Below are 22,543 nucleotides of genomic sequence, written 5' to 3'. Positions count from 1 at the left end.
GTGGAGAATTAAGGGAAGAATTCGAGAGGCTGATAGAGATGGAGGAGACTGCTTGGCGTCAGAAATCTAGGATCGTGTGGTTGAAAGAATGGGACAAATGCACCCGATTTTTCCATAGGGTCGCGAATTCCAATAGGTGCAATAATTCTATCAATATGTTGAAGGTAGATGACGTTACTTACGAGGATCCACAGGATATTGGGACACAGATGGTAAGCTTCTATTAGAATCTTTATCATGAGCAGTTTGACTGGAGGCCAGAGTTGGAAGGGCTAGAGTTTTCTTCTATTACTGAGGAGGATGCCAGTTGGTTAGAGAGTTCATTTGGGGAGGATGAAATTAGAGAGGTGGTGTTCAGCTTGAATGATGATAAGGCACCAGGACCGGAAGGATTTTCGTTCTCATTCTATAAGACTTGTTGGGAAGTGGTGCGATCGGACATTGTTGATGTCCTTACTTATTTCTTTTAGTATGGAAGATTCTTGAGAAGTGCCAACGCTACATTTATTGTGCTGATTCCAAAGAAATCGGGAGCGATAGATATTAAAAACTTTCGTCCCATTAGCCTCGTGAGAGGAGTATACAAGATTATCGCAAAGATTTTAGCAAATAGATTAAAGGAGGTGTTGGGAAAAGTGGTGTCTAAGTTTCAAAATGCTTCCGTTGAAGGGCGCCAGATTTTGGATTCAGTACTTATAGCAAATGAATGCATTGACTCACGATTGTGCCTATGTGTTCCTGGAATACTATGCAAGCTTGACATTCAAAAGGCTTATGATCATGTCAATTGGGAATTTCTCTTGAATATGCTCAGGCGCTGTGGTTTCGGGGATAAGTAGTAGAGGTGGATTCAATTTTATATCTCCACAGTTTCATTTTCAGTTATGGTGAACGGCATTCCAGAGGGTTATTTTCGTAGCAGCAGAGGATTGAGGCTAGGGAATCATTTATCCTCATTGCCATTTGTTATTGTAATGGAGGCTTTAAGTAAGATGCTTGAGAAGGCTATGGGGGAAAGTTTATTGAGAGGCTTTATGGTTGAGCAGTTGCAAGTATCTCATTTGCTCTTCGCAGACGACACACTGATTTTTTGTGATACAAACGTGGAGCAGGTTTGGAACTTGCGGCGCTTGCTCCTATGTTATGAAGCTATATCTGGATTGAAGATAAATCTGGGGAAATCTGAAGCTATCACAGTGGGAAAGGTGGATAATGTGGCGGAGTTGGCTGCTATACTTGGATGCAGGATTACACGATTGCCTATGACATATCTTGGGCTGCTTTTAGGCGCACGGTTTAAAAGTACACATATTTGGAATAGTATTGTAGAAAGGGTAGAGAGAAGGCTAGCGGGATGGAAGCGTATGTACTTCTCAAAGGAAGGTCGTCTTACTCTCATAAGGTCTACATTGTCGAATCTCCCTACTTACTTCATGTCACTGTTTCCTATCCCTGTTGCAGTGGCAAAAAGATTGGAGAGGATCCAAAGGGATTTTCTTTGGGGAGGATTAGGAGATGAGAAGAAATTACATTTGGTTAATTGGGGTGTCGTATGTTCTCCAATGAGATTGGGTGGTCGCGAATTGAGAAGTCTTGTACTGTTCAATAAAACTTTGTTGGGTAAGTGGTTGTGGCAATTCGGAACGGAGAGGGGGAGCTTTTAGAGAGAAATTATAGGAGCAAAATATGGTGTTATGGTGGGAGGGATGGTGCTCAGTCGAGAGTCGAGGCTCTTATGGGGTAAGTCTGTGGCGGTATATTAGGTGAGGGTGGAGCGATTTTCGGGAGAGATTGACTTTTATAGTGGGGAATGGTAATACTATAAGTTTCTAGGATGATTGTTGGTGTGGAATATCAATTGGAACACTGCTTTTATACGGGGTTTGCAAGACTGGGAATTAGATAACTACGCCCTGTTTTTGACATCTTTATATGAGGTACAAATCAGGGCAAGAGATGGTAATTGCAGCAGGTGGAGGCTGGCACGGGATGACATGTTTTCAGTTGGCACTTTCTTTAAATCGTTATTAGGATCTGAGAAAAGCTCTTTCCCCTGGAAAGCTGTGTGGAAGAGCAAACTGCCACCAAGGGTGGCATTTTTACTATGGACAGTCGGGAGAGGATAGGTGCTAACGTTGAAAAACCTACGAACAAGGGGTTTTTATGTTATAGAGTGGTGCTATATGTGTAAGAGAGGTAGGGAGACGATTGATTACTTGTTTCTCCATTGTGATGCTGCTAGTCTACTGTGAAATGAAATTTTTGCATCACAACATATGGATTGGGCGATGCCAAGGCGTATGAAAGACGTGCTGAAGGCATGGAGAAGTAAAAAAGGTACAAAAACTTTAGAACATGAACAAGATAACAAACATAGAAGATCTAAGTAAAAATTATGGAAGAAATTCAAATTTATAAAGTTCATGTTGAAAACAAAAGGAGAAAAGAAAAGCTTACCTTTTAACCAAACTCGAAAACTTTACAACACGAAACCTAAAGAAAATCAACAAAAATCGCCCAGAGACAGAATGGGAAACAAAAAACACAAAATTTCGAACAATCACATAAACAACTGAAATGGAAAAAAAAATTAAAACTCACAATAGTTTGGACAATACAACTCAACAAACCAGAAGCAATATACAGCAGAGGAAGAAATTGAAGCATCAAGGATTATACTTACATGTATATGTCTCAGTTGGCTCAGATTTAGCATGATTCCTTGCTACTGTGGCACTGATTATACACAGAAGGAGAAGAAATTGATGTAGTACTCACTAATATAAATTAGTTCCCCAATTAAGGGGTGTTATTTTTATCAATTCCAATTCTTAGGCAGTACATATTAAACTTCAAATATTTTGTAAATTAAACCATTCGATTCCACGTAATTTTTGAAACCAGCCTGAAAGGGGTTCGAGAAGTTCGGTTCCAGTTAAAAAAATCCACCCTCACATTTAGGGGAGAGAAACTAATGCTACGATAAATATAACAAGAAATTGCCATCAACCGTATCCTCCAAATACAAGCAATTTGTTACAACTAGCTTTGCCGAGAACACAACATAACTCATCTCAACATAATCTTTCCCGAGATAATAATTCTAGGCAACTGCAGAGAACCTAACAAAATTGGAATTAGATACAGTGAAAGAAAATGTGCCTGATCTCTGCTTATTAGTACTACAAGGATGGCAATTTCTAGGCAGACTGCCTTCAGATTCATTCAGAGGTATTGCCAAAGGCTCTCACCGCTCAAAGTTTCCATTTCCTTCAGAATCTCTTGCGCAAGAGATTTGACAGGCACCTCGACATCCTCGAGCAATTCTCCGAGGAAGGGGATGGTTTCTGGCAAAAAAGCCAGATATTCTTCTTTCAATTTCTCCACGAGGTACTGGACAATTCTGAGTCCCAAAATACGGGGCGAACCTTTTCAGCACGAGTTTGCATCAATACCTGCATTGGAAGATTCAAATCAGAAGGTGACACAAAATTAGACCTCTTACCTAACAGTGAATAATTTGAACGTACTTAGGCTATCACTTCTCATGGGTAGAACTATAATGGTGGTTTAGCGAACAGGATTAGATATATGAAAAATGGAATGGATTTAGCATCCAGTGAAGATGAGCAGCATAGGATATCCCATGTTTGGCATGGTTATTAATGACAAGAATGACAGACAAATCCCCAGACATTGATTCAGTTCTTGAGTTTGGTGTACCTCTACTAGAATCCTTCCACTAATTATTCTAAGAGAATAGATTCCTTGTGCAAAATAAGTTACTACTATGTTAAATTACAAATCAAATCCCGCACAATTAACATATAAGCCAACTACAATATATGGTAAAAGACAGACAGAAGGATGTGACATTGTAAATGTGGGAATCAATAATCAGCAATTTATAGGGGAAGAGAATCAACGCAAAATAAGTTTATCTTTTCTATTTTCAGATTTGTCTGTGGATCGAAAATATGCAATACATGTACAAACCATTGCCAGAAAATCAGATTAATGGAAGGATATGTTTTGCTGACCTCATGATTCAACGGCTTCCACAGGAGGTCAGAACCAGCAGTAACAGCCATCTGGCCAACACAGGCAACCAACAAATCATCCACTTCCTTCACAGACGGTATGTCTGGATATAATTCTAAAGAAGCCGGGGGGGTCCATGACGAGTTGTGACACAATTGGTTTCAGAAGAACCTGAAAGAAGAAATAGTACATTCAATCAAAAAGAACCAAAGGAAGCAACTGTGCCAGACCAAAATATTGCAAAGAATAATACTAATCCTATATCCAAAAGTATGAAATAACCTAAAAATCTTTACCAGGGTAGGGTAAATTGTCCTACAAAACATATTACATCACTCTTGACAACTCCAACTTCAAAACAGAAACCAATGCCAAACTCCCTTCCATTAAAATAAAAAAATAAAAAATAAAACTGACCAGATCTAAGTCCTATTAATCAAATGCAATTACTCTAACAAGCAAAGGAACTTTCATTGAAGAAAATGTTTTAAACAATCAACCACCACCATAACACTTCAGATAAGCAAGTTCTTCAAAACCATAAACCTTGTGCAATCATAAAATTCCAATCGCTACACTCAACTACCTAATTGACAGTCTTTCTTGGAAGACAAGAACAGAAGCATCCAAGAAATGGAAAAATTTAATCCGGTGAAGGCTGGTGACTGATTTTGGTGGTGGCGTCTGTTCTTCAATAGAAAGTTATATGCTGTATCGTTTTTAATTAAAAGGTCACACACCATGTAATTTGGCGCATATGGCCCAATATTTAAACTGTCTACAGTGCAACAAAGTTAAATGAAGCAAAATGCATTTAATAATAAGGCAGAGAGCTTCTTGCCTGAAAATTAGATGAATCCAGAAATTTAAGGTTCCCAATATCATAGAGAACATTTATGTAGAGACGATAAAATCAATGCCCTTAGATGCCACAACTCAAGCGAGAATCCAACATCTCCCTCCTCCGAGTTATTGCTTTTTTCCTGAAGCTTTGTTTTCTTCTTTGGAACCATACCAGTTTTTGTATCATCGGCATGAACAAGATGTTGAACACAGCCATCAAGCAAGAACTTGAAGTAAGGCACAAACAGTGATCTGCAATAAAATGAAATCCGTTGAATCTTACTCGGACAAATGAACATATATGGATATGAAGTACAACATTTATATTTTGGTTTGGGTGAAAATACAAAAGCAACAAAGACATGAGACCACCAAGTGGCAACAAATTCCACGCAATTGATGGCTTGCGCCTACAAAAATTTCATTTCCCTGATTGAAAAATATTGCCAACTTAGCAAATGTGAACCATGAACGAACAAGAATAGCAGGTCTTATTTTTCCCAAAGTGGCAGATTGTGATTTTTAGAGAATCCCTGATAGGTATCCCCTCCTGGTGACAACCAATCCAGTGGGATAGTTCGATCAATTCTAAAAGTTGTTACTATTCAACATCTCAATCACATAGTATCCTCATTTTATGTGGCCTGCAGTTCCTATATTGTGGAGGAATAATGCTACATCTCCCCAATGGGGATGATTAACATGTGATGTGGCAGCTGATGGGACATGAAATGATAAGGCCAGCTACGTGGGAGTATGAGATCCACTATTATAGCCTTGTCATTTAATGCCACGTCATATGGGAATCATCCACAATGGGCACATATAACATTACTCATTGTAAAGAACTTATTTCCACATTAACTATGTTACCATCACACCCATTACACACTAATTAGGTGCCAAACATGAGAACGTTAAGACTTGAAATAAATTATCAACTCGTTTGACTCGAATTATCACAGATAAAAGTTTGGAATACTTGCTCGCTTGCAATGAAAACCATTAACCTAGATGACTTTCAGGAAACCTACATCATAGACCAGAAAATTCTATCAGATAAATAAGTAGTTAACTCACCGATGGCTTTCAGCAAGTTTGTTGACCAATCCATAGAAGAAATTACGCAATTAATTGTTTTTCCTGTAGTATATTCACTATCTTCCACATCTGAGCTAGACCATTCAATACTCTTGATGAAAAGAGGCCTGAACATCGTCTCTGTAAGTTTCATAGTCAGGATAACCATTGCCCTCAAGACATTTTTCTCAATTGTATCGATATTTTCAACTGATGCAGGGTGCTGGCTGCAAAGATCAAGTGCTAGCAAGCACAAATAAAAAATCTTCGCATAATAAGCACCGATAGATGATCCATCCATTGAATTAACCAAGTTCCCTAGCATTTCAAAAACAATTGATAAACTTGACCCCCCCAGATTTTACAGCATCAGAATATATTCCCAGCACAGGTGGGAGCAAAAGACGAACCTGACGAACAAAAATAAAATGCCAATAGAAAGTTCCAACATTAATAATTTATATAATCAGAAAAATACGCCAAGAAAAAGGAAGCATTTGTGGAAGCTGCTTACAGGGATTTTATCAGTAATGAGTTTTCGTAGGTCATCAGCTTTCAACTTTAACTTTAGCTCTATGGTGGAAACATAAAGTGGATGCAACACAACAAGTCCTAAAATATCTCCCAGATATGGGTTGAGAAATCCACCAATGCACATGCAAAAGAGTGTCCCTAAGCCAGAGTAACATTAGCCAGAGCAACATTATGTATATTAGACAAAGAAGGTTCTAAATCATTCTAGTAAAAAGAAAGCAGTTTCAGACAAATCCCCATTCAAGGGAGGATTTATGCGATCTTGAATGGCCAGTTTTAGCAATTTCCGATTGCTTGAAGCTGCTTCCACTCAGGACAAGCAGAAACCAAAAGGATGGTCTTACCTTCTTTCTCACACTCCTATCCGTATGGCCAAGTAAATGAATGATGGCAGAGAAGTAGGTTGAGGGTACCAGGGCCTTTGTAACAGTTTTTAAAACAGCATGGAAATACTGCTTCAATTCTTTCCTGATGAGATAAGGAAGACAAATATGCTTTCTTTTCGAGTCAATCAGTTGAAGAAGAAAGACAATTTGCTCCATAAGTGCACCAATGGTCGCCTGCACAATCATTTCAGCTGTAGTCAATATACATGTAAATACAAATTCTGTGGGGGGAAAAAAATAAAAATAAATTCCCAGCAGAATTCAAGCACTGCTAGTATATTGGCGGCGTGATGATTATGTAGAAAAAATTTCAAAAAATGATTCTAATTCTAAGACAAGCAACAGATCATCTGTGGAGAGATTTTTGGTAATCCTTACTTTTTTATTCTATAAGACAAATATGCTTTCTTTTCGAGTCAATCAGTTGAAGAAGAAAGACAATTTGCTCCATAAGTGCACCAATGGCCGCCTGCACAATCATTTCAGCTGTAGTCAATATACATGTAAATACAAATTCTGTGGGGAAAAAAAATTCCCAGCAGAAGTCAAGCACTGCAGTATATTGGCGGCGTGATGATTATGTAGAAAAAATTTCAAAAAATGATTCTAATTCTAAGACAAGCAACAGATCATCTGTGGAGAGATTTTTGGTAATTCTTAGTTTTTTATTCTATAAGAAATCTGTTTCCAGATATCTCTCCAATATGTTTCCTGATTTGTCTCAATTTGTTACTAAAATTCTCTACTTTCTCGATTTGTCTCTACTTTGTATTTGCATAAAGAGTATAAAGGATAAGATATACAAGATATACAAAGTACTTCTTTCAAACTTGTTTTCAATCATAAGAATACACTTTCAAAAATTATTTAGTGTAATCCCATTAAACTTATCTATTACTTTTGGATGAATTTTTAGGACCAGAACCACCAATAGAATAGGCCTTCTTTAAGAGTACAAACAAACCCGACTTTTTAACATTCTGATTGTTCATAAATAGATTATAATTACTTTTAGTGCCATGGTCTCATTGTGAATATAGTTTCTTAAAGAATTTGTTTTTTTTACACTCATCTCTCGATTAAGGTCCAGTTCGCCACTCTAGGTCAACGTTAAATGAATTACATGATCAGCAGGATGACAAGTATTCTCCTCCAGGCTTTGCATTAAAGACCTGGCTGGGGAGGGGTTTGGTAGGAAAGGAAAGGAAAGGAAAGGAGCTAAGAAAAAGAGCTCCCACAAACAAACACATCCAAGCACTAACTACCAAAATTCAATAATCAGTAGTAATGTAAATGGCATGTGCAGCATATTTTTTAACAATCCAAAGGTTTTATTCTCACTAAAGGTACTCGATATTCTCAAGAATAGATTGAACAGCTTGTGAATAACTAAATTTCCTGGAGCCTGTCAATTAGTAGTCTTACTCCTAGTAAACTTTGAGTCAATTACATTAAATCATTTTTTCCCCATTCCACATTACCAAACTCGCAGCAAGGCCTCTCTGGCAGCATTTTGTATATCACCCATGGCGCTCCGAAACAGAATCAAAAGATTTTGGAAGATAAGTTCCTGATAAAACACACAATGAAATGAAATTCCAGCTATAAAATACTATTACAATGTCAAAATACCTTCTGCAGGAAACAAATTATAGTAATATATAAACAAATTCCAGTAATATATGATGTAATACATAGAAACCATAAACTAAAGCACGATAATTAAGTTGCAGAAAGACTGGTACATTGTATTTCATCTCAGGAGTCTCAGGACAGTAAAACATCATAAAGAAAAATCCAAATATATGGGTGGCATACTATTGTTTAAAAAGTCCAATGTGCAACCATCATCAGCTAGCACTTAAAAGGGAAGACCCACTTCACCTAATGAATCTAAAACCTAGATATGAGATTAAGTGAAGAAGTTATTAAGTACAACTAAACCAATGACTGTTGGTAGCTCCATGATTTAATCAATTTAAAACATGTTCTAGGCATAAAATATTAACTTCTAAAACGAATTGACAAGCAAAGGACATATAATTCAAGATTTTTAATGTTATAACAGGGACTTGGGAAAAGCATAGGCCAGAGGGAGAGAGAATACATGTCCTGATTTGAAGTCTCCTTTCTTGAATGATTAGATGGCTTGAGAACAATACTTTGATGAATGAATTCATGGAACATGTCCATCAAAATTTCTTCATTTGTTTTGTTAGCAGGTCAGGGAGAGAACAGATGAGCATTATTCCCTTAGCATCCCCCTCCCCCCAACCCAAATAAAACTGTTGCGGAAGTAGGTAAGCATCATGCATGCTAAGGAAATTGATCTAGACTTCTAAAAGAACAATAATGGCATAGTTCTAGAATATTGGATGTGATATAAAATAAGGCTTCTCACCAGTTATATAAAATAGGGAGATAAGTTGGGAGAGCGATAGGCCTCTCGAATGCCTATCGATTCTGTAATTCCATTTCATTAATTCAGCAATACTATTATAAATTTACGTTTTGGTCTTTTGCTTCATAATTTGTGCTGGTACTTTACAGCCTTCTAAAAAAAATTAATAATAATGGTATAGTGCATAGTTCTGGAATACTGGATGTTATTTTGCTCCCTAGGTATCAAACAATACGGATGAAAGCGGCGAAGAAATTCAAAAGTAGCCAGTTCTGGTTGTTTGATTATAAATGAGTTTGACTGTTGCAAAGGATGATGTGATGGGAAATTTGGCATTGCAAATACAGTGGCCAAGATTTGAAGTATCCAGTGAGACCTTCAGCTGACGCTTGAAATAAAATGAGCGTACACATTTTTTAAAATGATTCCCAAGTCGCAACCAAGTTGATTGAAAAGGTATAATCTCCAGGCACATGCCATGAACCATTGTACCGACATGTAGAAGCCTTCTAACGGTCATGAAGAGTCATCCAATGTGTACTTCACCAAAGAGATAGCTGTGGCAACTTTTAGACAAGGAAGTAAACAGGAGCTGAAAATAGCGTTATTGGAGAATCCTCCTACTGATAGAGTTACAACTACTTGCAGACGTGAGCGGCAAGGCTTTTACAAGCGTATGACTCTTGTGCTCAAACAATGGAAACAAAAGGCCAAAATACCCCTAGTCCACCACACCTTTTGGGGATCAAGGTTAGAGAGGCCTTTTGGGAGGATGAAATTAGGGAGGTGGTGTTCAGCACGAATGATGATAAGGCACCAGGACCGGACGAATTTTCGTTCTCGTTCTATAAGACTTGTTGGGAAATGGTGTGATCGAACATTGTCAAAGTCCTTACTTATTTCTTTCAATGTGGAAGGTTCTTGAGAAGTGTCAATGCTACATTTATTGTGCTGGTTCCAAAGAAATCGGGAGCGACGGATATTAAAGACTTTCGTCCTATTAGCCTTGTGAGCGGTGTTTACAAGATTATTGCAAAGATTTTGGCAAATAGATTAAAGGAGGTGCTGGGAAAAGTGGTGTCTAAGTTTCAAAATGCTTCCGTTGAAGGGCGCCAGATTTTGGATTCAGTACTTATAGCAAATGAATGCATTGACTCACGATTGTGCCTATGTGTTCCTGGAATACTATGCAAGCTTGACATTCAAAAGGCTTATGATCATGTCAACTGGGAATTTCTCTTGAATATGCTCAGGCGCTGTGGTTTCGGGGATAAGTAGTAGAGGTGGATTCAATTTTATATCTCCACAGTTTCATTTTCAGTTATGGTGAACGGCATTCCAGAGGGTTATTTTCGTAGCAGCAGAGGATTGAGGCTAGGGAATCATTTATCCTCATTGCCATTTGTTATTGTAATGGAGGCTTTAAGTAAGATGCTTGAGAAGGCTATGGGGGAAAGTTTATTGAGAGGCTTTATGGTTGAGCAGTTGCAAGTATCTCATTTGCTCTTCGCAGACGACACACTGATTTTTTGTGATACAAACGTGGAGCAGGTTTGGAACTTGCGGCGCTTGCTCCTATGTTATGAAGCTATATCTGGATTGAAGATAAATCTGGGGAAATCTGAAGCTATCACAGTGGGAAAGGTGGATAATGTGGTGGAGTTGGCTGCTATACTTGGATGCAGGATTACACGATTGCCTATGACATATCTTGGGCTGCTTTTAGGCGCACGGTTTAAAAGTACACATATTTGGAATAGTATTGTAGAAAGGGTAGAGAGAAGGCTAGCGGGATGGAAGCGTATGTACTTCTCAAAGGAAGGTCGTCTTACTCTCATAAGGTCTACATTGTCGAATCTCCCTACTTACTTCATGTCACTGTTTCCTATCCCTGTTGCAGTGGCAAAAAGATTGGAGAGGATCCAAAGGGATTTTCTTTGGGGAGGATTAGGAGATGAGAAGAAATTACATTTGGTTAATTGGGGTGTCGTATGTTCTCCAATGAGATTGGGTGGTCGCGAATTGAGAAGTCTTGTACTGTTCAATAAAACTTTGTTGGGTAAGTGGTTGTGGCAATTCGGAACGGAGAGGGGGAGCTTTTAGAGAGAAATTATAGGAGCAAAATATGGTGTTATGGTGGGAGGGATGGTGCTCAGTCGAGAGTCGAGGCTCTTATGGGGTAAGTCTGTGGTGGTATATTAGGTGAGGGTGGAGCGATTTTCGGGAGAGATTGACTTTTATAGTGGGGAATGGTAATACTATAAGTTTCTAGGATGATTGTTGGTGTGGAATATCAATTGGAACACTGCTTTTATACGGGGTTTGCAAGACTGGGAATTAGATAACTACGCCCTGTTTTTGACATCTTTATATGAGGTACAAATCAGGGCAAGAGATGGTAATTGCAGCAGGTGGAGGCTGGCACGGGATGACATGTTTTCAGTTGGCACTTTCTTTAAATCGTTATTAGGATCTGAGAAAAGCTCTTTCCCCTGGAAAGCTGTGTGGAAGAGCAAACTGCCACCAAGGGTGGCATTTTTACTATGGACAGTCGGGAGAGGATAGGTGCTAACGTTGAAAAACCTACGAACAAGGGGTTTTTATGTTATAGAGTGGTGCTATATGTGTAAGAGAGGTAGGGAGACGATTGATCACTTGTTTCTCCATTGTGATGCTGCTAGTCTACTGTGGAATGAAATTTTTGCATCACAACATATGGATTGGACGATGCCAAGGCGTATGAAAGACGTGCTGAAGGCATGGAGAAGTAAAAAAGGTACAAAAACTTTAGAACATGAACAAGATAACAAACATAGAAGATCTAAGTAAAAATTATGGAAGAAATTCAAATTTATAAAGTTCATGTTGAAAACAAAAGGAGAAAAGAAAAGCTTACCTTTTAACCAAACTCGAAAACTTTACAACACGAAACCTAAAGAAAATCAACAAAAATCGCCCAGAGACAGAATGGGAAACAAAAAACACAAAATTTCGAACAATCACATAAACAACTGAAATGGAAAAAAAAATTAAAACTCACAATAGTTTGGACAATACAACTCAACAAACCAGAAGCAATATACAGCAGAGGAAGAAATTGAAGCATCAAGGATTATACTTACATGTATATGTCTCAGTTGGCTCAGATTTAGCATGATTCCTTGCTACTGTGGCACTGATTATACACAGAAGGAGAAGAAATTGATGTAGTACTCACTAATATACGTCTCAGTTGGCTTAGATTCAGTGTTATTCCTTGCTACTATGGCACCGATCACGTGCGAGACAGAGACGGAGAGAGAGAGAGCGTGCAGTTAGGGTTAAGGGGCAGAGAAAAATGACTAACGAGTCTGAGAGTTTTGTTCTGTCCCCCCCCCCCCCCCCCCCCCCCCCTCTTTTATAAGTAGAGTGAGATATATATATAGATTTTGGGACATTACAGATTGCTTGTGCTGCCATCATTTTTCAAATTGATGAGGTTCATTTTACTATGGTTACTCCTTTAATATGAGTTTATTTGTAAGAAGGACCAATCTTTATGGTTTTGTTACTCTTTAGCTATCAATCTTATTGTGGGTGATAATTCAGGTACCACAAATTTACTTGGATTTGCCTGGATATTTTATTGGTAGAATTGATGAAATATTGCTTGTACTTTATGAGTTCAGTTCACTTGAAAAATTGGTTATTGCATATAAGAAATTTAGTGAAAAGAACAATAGAAATTTGTCTTAGGTACGCTGAATAATTTAGCTGCTTTAATCCTCAAGTTTTCACCAGCTCATGGAACGTATAGAAAGGAGGATTCGAAGAGGGTAGTTAGCACTTTGTAGTGTAATGGCTTCATAAGATGCAATTATTGTCACGGTTATGGTTTGAGCATTTTAGGTTTCTGTGTGCCCATCGTATCACATTTAAAGATATGAGAAATGTAATTAGCTGTTGAATTTGTTTAATGTTACAAAAAAACTCGTCAGTATGTTTTTGTGCTTATTTAAACAGGTGATGGTATTTGATAACAAGAGTACATCAGAGGATGATTCAACTGATATGGTGGAAAATAATTCAGATGAGTGTACGAGACCGGAGCTGCTTTTCTTTTCAGAATCTTTAGTTATCTTGAAACCCCACAGTATCTTAGGAAGGGTCTTTTCCTAGGCATTACAGTTTAAGATTTGTGGTTCTAACCTGATATTTGTTTTCTAATCTGAATTAAAATAATATATCTACCTAATACTCGATTTATTCTTTGTTTTTTATTTTTATGTAGGCTCTATTGCCTCCCTTCATGCCTCACACCATTTGTGTAAGCATGAATGGAAATTATACAGGAAAGATAGAACCTCAAACCTATTGTCCATTATTATTCATGTGCACTAATTTTGTTGAATTGTTTAAAAAGGAGGTTTGAAAATGGGTTATATATTTCGAGCTAATGTTTGCTATTTTTTAAATGCATTTTTTGGAATTATTTTATTGGTTGAAGTTGAATCTTCCCACTATGCCTCAAGCCTTAAACCTCTAAAATGCCTCACCATCTGAACGAGCCTTTTAAAAATTACAGGTGTAAGAAGAGCCTGGGCCTTTCCTTTTTCATTGTTCCTTTAATGGAAGAATAAAACAATAAATCGAAATCGTCAGGTTGGGTGGCCCGACCTTTTGACAGTTTACACGTAATCAATGAAATTTAGGTAAAGTTTTCTGTTGGCTAATCGCATTTTAGATGCCATGACTTCCTACTCCAGTAGGAAATTTGACAAGAACAAAGTAATGATTCTTAGGTCTTGTCCGTGTTTAAGTTTTTGGTGCGCACACACACAAACATGTCATTATGTGATATTCATATATTTTTCTAAAGCTAATTATATATCTTTATTCAAGAATATATATTTATGTAGCATTTATAAGATTGGTGCAAAGTTTGGCACACGATGGTTTACACTTAATCACTGAAGTTCAAAAAGTTTCATGTCATTGACACCACTGACTTTGCACATTGAGTAATTTACCATGTGTGCATACCTCACGTTCATTCATATGATTGAAGCAAAGTTTGGGCATATGATGGTTTACATTTGATCGCTGACCTTCAGGTAAGTTTCATGTCGACAATATTTTTGCTGATACCTTGAATTTGCCTCTAAGGAAATTAACCCACCTTTGATTTTATAAAAGAACGTTAAAGTCATCTTATATATATATATTTTAGCTTCCTTATTTTGTGTTTTATTTTATTTTTTGAGTTTTGGTTATAGCTTTGTGGCATCCTCGCTACTCAATGAGAGGGAATTATCTTTCTACTATATTGACGCCAAGTCTTCTGAAACTATTTGAGCCCGACCCCCTTTGGAATATAAACCGATACCAAAGAAAAGGAAAAGCCCCCATATGCATCTATTATTGCTTAATCTTGTGGTTTCACTACGTTAGAATATGAGAAGTTAAACGTACATTTACAAGATTTAATTTTGCCTGATAGGTATGACACATCTGTTAGTAACTTTGCCGAGCCTGGTGATCCACAATATGCTCCACCTGTCTAGGAGGTTGAGACTCATGGAAGATTTTATTTGCCACAAAATATCCCGTCTCTTTACATATATAGGAGGAAGGTTAAATTGTGTTTTAAGTACTAGCACAAGTCGGATAAAACTTCTATTAGTTATCCTTTTTTTTCCAGTAACTCTGTTGTCCTTATTCCACATGTAGAGGGTTTTCATCACCCTGTTAGAAAGATGATTTAAAATTTATTTTACATGACTATTACTTTTTGTGTCTATTTTTGAGGTTTGATATCCTTGTCATCTAAAGTGACTTAAATGCCGCAGCTCATGACTTCATGATCTATAAATAGCTGGCGTGGAAAAGCTATATTTCTGGAAACTTGCTGGAAGAGTATTTGTAATGCCCTGAATTCTCGAAACCGGAAGCGTTAAAAATAATCGATCTTTCTTTGATTCGACCCCTTTAATGTTAACCAAAATATTTTGTAAATTAGATTTTTTTTTTTGAAATATATAAAAATATAATGGGAGGTAGTTATTCATATAAACTTAGGTAATTATGGCGAAATTTGATTTTTTTTTAAAGCATTGGAGGCAATTCAGTAAATACAGGTTGAACAACAATGGAAGGAAAATATGTTTGGTCTAGTCAATGTCTACTAAAAATTATGAAATTTTAATTGAGACTAAAGCATTCGTATATGTACCACATATAAAAACTTGGGGTCTCAAACGATAACGTTTGAAGCACGAAAATATTGCTCAAATATGCTGGACAGAAAACTCAGATTTGACACGACACGATTTCCTAAGATGGGCATAAATTTATCTCTAGCTAATATTTTCAAGTAATTCCAAAGGTTACTATTATAAGACTCATAGACATTTCAAATGCCATTGATTTCACTCTAAAATATGCACCGTAGCCCAATTTATACTATTTTCAATTAGAAAGACAGAATCTGAATTTTAAGTTCAGCAATAAATAAGCTTCTAGCATAGCCATTCCAACATTTCCAAATTATGGTTGACATGAAATGTATATAAAACTAGACGAAATAGACATTTAAATGTTTCTAAAAGTGTCATCTAATAATTCATTATAGATTTACACGAACTGAAAATTTTATTAGAAAGTTGAAAGTTTTTCAAATCATCGAGCACTTGCTACTATGTCAAACTGTCGCCATGCCTCAAATCAACCTACGAGATTATAGTGGGGAGTGAGTATTACAAGTAATACTCAATAGGAAGGCATTATAGTAAATGATAAAATACATATATGTTTTCGGAATGCAAACTTTGGTCATTTGTGTCATCGTAAATCTATTTTTCTTATTTGAACCATCAAACGGTGCTTCCTTCATGAGTAACACAATAATGCGTCATCTTCAATCTCTTTTTCTTATTTGAGCCACCAAACAGTGCCCCTTCATGAATGACACGATAATACGTTTGATACAAAACGAAAACAAATAATTCTTATACCATTTACAAAAATACCGAGAACACCCTTCTCTCAAATACTTGGAGTTTGAATATCCTTTCGTGTTCAACAAGAAATATAATGCAGCGTACTTTTGCCTCTTCTTCAGAAATTTTCAGATTTAAAGATTCCTTTAATATATGTAAAGATCCCTTTAATATATGTAAAGAGGGTAAACTAGATTTATGTATATAAGTATAATAGTTGGGGAAGAAAATGTGGTTATAGAGGTTGTAGGTGATTGATGTTTTTCAAATGCAACAAGGTGATGGTAATTGCGGTAACCAAAAAGGGAGAAAAAGCAAATGGTAAATGGGATGCTAATTATGTGTAATGGAGGAGTTATAAGCATGTAGGTTACTTTTCAAAAGGCTGATTCACATCAATTGAAAATCAATAGAATTAACCACCATGAATTAATCAATTTAAGGAAACATTATGGCTATGATTATAAATTTTAAAAGGCACCTTCACGTTAATTAAGGTGAATGTTACAGTTATTGAATTTTTAAATCAATTAAATTGAATGACCTTCGCCTAATTCCATGTAACCGTACATATTCCTAAAAAAATCATTTTATATTATATGTAATTATATTAGTAAAATAGTGAAAGGTAACACTTTTCCTTTTATTAGAATTAGTTAAATATCACTAGTTCAAAATCTCTCTCGAGCCCAAATCACTTTATTTAATATGAGCTACAAAATGAGTGTAATATTGATATGTTTTCATCAACTTCAAAAATATTTAAATATTCGACCCAAATAGTTTTCTAAAAGTGCACGTAAGCAAACAAATCATTTATGGAGTTTGTCACTTCAACCTTTGGACTTTTTGTGTAACAACAAATCTAGACATTTTCATTTGCAAAATGATCAATGTTAAGTTTAGGATAGCAAAAAAAATAAAATAATTATAACTCAATTATATTCGAGTCCTACAAGAAAATTTTTATTTTAAAACGACACAAGATATGTTTTTTTTTTCTTTGGTTGCTACAGTATTTTTTGTTGGCACGAATGATTTATATCAACAATATTGATGTTGTAATATTAGGTTTTGATTTCTTTCATTGTTTTGTTGGAAACTGAAATTTATGCATGACTAATGATATAGTGAAGCTTTTAATTTTTGAGATGAGAATTGCTTTTATGCATTGTGGTAAACCTCATTTGGTTATAGCTAGTACACCGTTGGTACGAAGAAAGGAGTAAAGCCCAGTATTTTAGAAGGGTTACGACTCTGGTACCAGGGTTTCATGTGGTTGACATGGATATTCCCTTAACTAGTTTGGTTGTTGATGTATGAAAATTGGAGCAAGTTGTATCGGGGAGGGAGTTTCATGTGAGATTAGGAAGAACTATTCTAATTCGAGTATACCAATGGGATTCCATGGTCAGTATGCTTCGCCAAAAGCTCCATTCCCAAAGTTTCTTGAAAAGTGTTTAACGAAATAATTGGAGCTTCAGGACGTCTTTTTGTTTGTAATTTAATTTAATTTAATTTAATTGGATTTGGCTTCTTCTGATTTCATGTGCAGTTTTTTTTTCTCATATTTCAAGAATTTGGTGGGACGAGAAATGACGGTATTTCTCGATGATAATTTTGCTATTAATTTTTATATTTTTGTGAAAAAAAATTTTTGTCTAGGGATCTCAGTTCAATTGGATGTCAGGGTCATGTGATTTGATGCTTTTATAATTATAGTTACTTAACTATTTTGTTGTTGCTTTAAATAAGGTTTGTCTAATTGGCAGTAGTTTATTCACTTTCCTCTCTGTCTCCTTTTATGATTCCTCCCTTGTACAAAGTTGTTGCGCACTTTCGTTGCCCTAATCGCTATAAATATGTTATATATCATGTGAAAGTTGAATTTTGTTTGATATATGTATAAATTGGATGGAAGAATCTCTACAAATAATTCATCCCTTGGAATCCAGATTTGCTTTGTTTAAAAGAAATATGCATTTCTTTATCTTTTATTAGTGTTTTTTATTTTAATTTCTACAAAAAAATTGCATTTGCCTTCTTTACCGATGTGTTCATTAATAGTTGGAAATTAGATTTGGTGGATATATTTTATGGATACAATTATCCAGAGTTGCAGTGCAAAATTCTAATCAAACCGTTTTTGGGAAATCAATGATTTATGTATTCAAAGAGCTTCATTTCTGAGTTTCATCACTGCCACTTCTACTTGTAGTAATTCAATTTGATGACAATCTTCTAATGATTCATCAATTTTCTTTGCTTAGTAACCATGACCATGGAAAATCTTTTATGAAATTATGGAATTACAGAATTTGCGTTGATCAAAATTATGTTCCTTATTGTTTCTGGAAATGACGCCAATAAATAATTGAGGTGGAGTAGGAATTGCGTCGAATACGAGCTTAAGTTCAATCTTCTCCAATTTGAAGCTTCAACTACATACATGGAATGCATATAAATTATCTGGCATGCCTTTGGATATTGATATTGGTCCCGTCACTGAGAAAAGTGTAAAAATATGTGATTTGTTAGTCCGTCTCCCTTTATCTACTACGAATGGATGCTCTGCAATTGTAGTGCTTTATCAATATTTTATTTTATTTACCTTACAACTGCAGATCCACTGATGAAAATTTTAGTAGAAAGTTGTTATCTGCCATTAGAATATTTTTTTGGGGAGGAATTCTTCTTTCAGCTGCGTTTATTTTACTGTGGAGAGAACAATAGGATTCCAGATTTTTGGGATTGATGTGATCCACTTCCCAGTCCATCTCTTCAACCGTTTTTGTTTCCACCATGATAGATTGTAAATTTTAGAAATAGTACAGACAACACATTCACACGTTTTGTCGACACTTTGGTCATTTGACTAATGGTGCTTATGGAATGGAATGAATTTAAATAAATATATATTGATGCTCTCATTAATTTTCTGCAAAAATGGCTGATCCATCTTATAACAATTTTCAGATTATGTTGAAACAAGAATTGATCACAATTGGATGAATGTCTCTCTCTTTTATGGGCATTTGATTTTGTAGGGAATATCAGACCCCCTAGAGGTATAAAAAGATACGGGAGAGACTCCAACTACACATTGGATAGAGGTGCTAGATTCAGTCATCAAACCACAGTACATGATATTGATCACTCTCATGAAAATAGTGATAGTGACGAGGATGACAACAATAGGGGTACATCTCTGGCTAGCTGTCTATGTTGTCAAGGCAGAGTTGTTATTGGAAGTACCCCCAAATGGAGGTTCCACGCCACTGTCAGAGGATATTGACACCTGAGACAAACTCGCATAGCAAAAACCACTACAGAAACCACAATTTGATTAACTCTGATCCCAAGAACGCCAAATAATCGAAGGTTTTGGATTAAACCTATAAACAATGAATTAAGCAATCGAAGGTATATTAAATCAACGACCTCTTAATTACAAGATTTCAGAATCTCACCCGAATTTGTGAACGCCACAGAAAATTAATTTCTTGATAAGTTCTAAACATTCAATTTAGAAAATAGGATTTTGAAGCATGTAGCTTCCCGAGAAAATTCTCCATCAATTCAAAATAAAAAGTCTTGGTTGTTACAATGAGAAAATAAGAAATCTATTTATACTAATCCTATAACAATGTTAAAAAAACGGAATATATCTTCTAAAGATTACAAAGATAGTATAAAGTTGGAATTTTAACATAAATAGGTAACTTGCAAAAAAGGAAACTTCGCGTCTCGAAATACACCATGCGGTCGCATAGTATAATCCAATGCAGTCGCATAGTTCATTTAAAATCCTTCAATTTGGTCTCGGGAATGGTCTATGCAATCGCATGCATTTTATACTATACAGTCGCATAGTATTAAATTTGGAACCCCTTTTTCTTGTGCAAAATTTCGTGATGATTCCGGATTGTATTTATGGGCGAAAATTCAACACTTGATCTTAAAGTTTTGTCCGTTTTAATCCACGCTGCTTGTTTTTCCATATATCTTCCAAAACATTGAATCCAGTGTACCGAACATGATTCCACCTTCAAGAGCAAGGTATAAGTTGTTATTTGGCTTGTTAAATTCAACATTTTATACTCCATAGCTTGATCAAGTAGACGACTTTATTGGCTCTTCGAGGCCTTGAACTTAGCTCGATTATTGGTCTTAGCTCCATATCAACATGTGTCGAGTCCTTAAGCTTCTTAATAATTTTTTACCCCTCCTTGGATCACATCAACACCCTTGATCGACCATTGTCAATTTGGTTTGTTCCTTTTGCGATTAGCAGCTAGCCAGCTACTACCTATGGATATTGACGCCCTTGATCGACAATCTCTGATTTGGTTTGTTATTTTTACTGTTAATTTCCTTATTGAAAGATAAACGATTTTAGTATATTTTATTGTTTTGCAGGCGGTAATGGTTTCTTCGTATGTTTTGGAATGGAGGTGCCTCTTTTATTAGACATTTAAGTTTTCCTATTTATTTCTTACGTTTTCACTGTAAGAGTTTGAATACATAGACCGAAATCACAAGAAACACTTCATTCAATTTCTCCCATCATATTACTCTTCAATAAGTTACAAGAAAGGTAAAATAAAAGGACAAATTTCCATACTGAAGCACCTTAATTTAGTTTACTAACGTTTCAAGGTTTGGATTTCTTATTAGAACAATTACAAATCTAAAATCTAACAAACACAGTTTTTTTGAAGGTACAATCATGATGATATTATATCTGGAGATGATGAATCATACATGGTGGATAATATGTTTAATTACCATCCTGATTATTATGCAAAGATTGAAGCTGGATTATTTATACGATGGTATGCTTCCCCACCTGCATTGTACTAAAACATACAATTATTTATTATTTTTTTGACATTAATAATTGAACTTGTGTGAAATTAATGTTGTAACTTCTGTACATCTTCTATCACTTAAATAGTCACGAATGTACAAGACATAAATGGGGGAATCAAGCTGAGGCTTTATTTTAACTTTTCGTTTCGGTTATATCACGATTATTATTTTCCATGCTTCTAAAGTTTATTTGGTGGTTCATATGCTTAACTCAAAAAATATGGAGCTCTATATATTTTTCGCCCCTTACATTGCTCCATATCTACGTCAATTTTTTCAAGAAATTTTGAGTCCAACATACGTGCTATAGAATGCTCTATCCTTGTTCATTTCATCACATATGATAAGTATTAAAAAATTATTAATAAATATTTTTAAATACATGTTGGATAGACACATTGATAATTTTAATTTGTGACTTCACTGTAAAATTATGATTCCGTTGCATAAATTTTCGGATTTTTTCTCTAAAGCTAATTTCATTTTTTAATATAACAGATTAATAAGCACTAGGAATTCTCGAATAGTAGGTGCTTCTATGCTATTTCTATTAATAGTGTCAAATAAAATATTTTCTTGATTTTTTTGTACTCTTACGATGCTTTAAAACTGTATTTTATTAGTAAAATCATATGAAAATTTACCTCGTCAAATTAAGTTCATTTGGTTGAATTCATTCAACTCAATTTTTTCTTGTGAATCTTTAAAACTTAACACGCTTTATAACTAGTTTTCAATTATTAAAAAAAAAAACTCTATTTGTCTATTAATTTAAAACTCTAGGTATATTTCCAATAAATATTATCTATTTTTAATAAATTATTGATTATAAAGATAATTATTTATTAATTAAATTTTTTTTCTATCAATAATAATGAGTTTTAAAAGAGTTTGAAATCGATAAAATTCTTCTTCACATGTCATAACGTATCGATACATATAAAAAATAATTAAAAATTACATATTCGATACATGTCAAAAATTAAAAATATATAAAATTCTACATATTTTAAAAAGTGAAAGCATTGGTGAGACACGTGTCGCAATTTTGTATCGTCATGTACTTTTTTTTTTTTTAATATTATGTTGGACCATTGGAAGAAAGCATGGGACAGTCTGATTTCTCTATTTTTCCACCCAATCTACCATTCATCTATTACTCTTCTTCATCATTTTCTTTCTCTTCCTTTCTTCTTTCCAAAAATTCAAAAATTTGAAATCTTGAATTCAAGTTACATTATATTGGACAGGTTCATCCGTGCTCCTTATAAGTGAAAAATTTCTTTACTTGTGATTTGTTTCACGCGTTAGATTTCATTTTGTTTTATTGTTTACTCATTCTTAATGTTAATGATAAGCATGATTGTCTGGGTAACTTTAAAGAGCAAAATGGTCAGATATTATAAAGG

The 22,543-nt window shown here is 35.3% G+C and overlaps 1 pseudogene; it reads right to left on the bottom strand.

Moving 5' to 3' along the window:
- Positions 1-2,956: 2,956 nt before the first annotated feature.
- Positions 2,957-10,373, bottom strand: LOC111378037 (annotated as a pseudogene).
- Between the last annotated feature and the right edge of the window lie 12,170 nt (positions 10,374-22,543).

The sequence above is a fragment of the Olea europaea genome, unplaced genomic scaffold (genome assembly GCF_002742605.1).
Source record: "Olea europaea var. sylvestris unplaced genomic scaffold, O_europaea_v1 scaffold1760, whole genome shotgun sequence".
NCBI lineage: Eukaryota > Viridiplantae > Streptophyta > Magnoliopsida > Lamiales > Oleaceae > Olea > Olea europaea.
The sequence above is the reverse complement of the archived record's forward strand: the minus strand, read 5'-3'. Positions and strand labels throughout refer to the sequence as shown.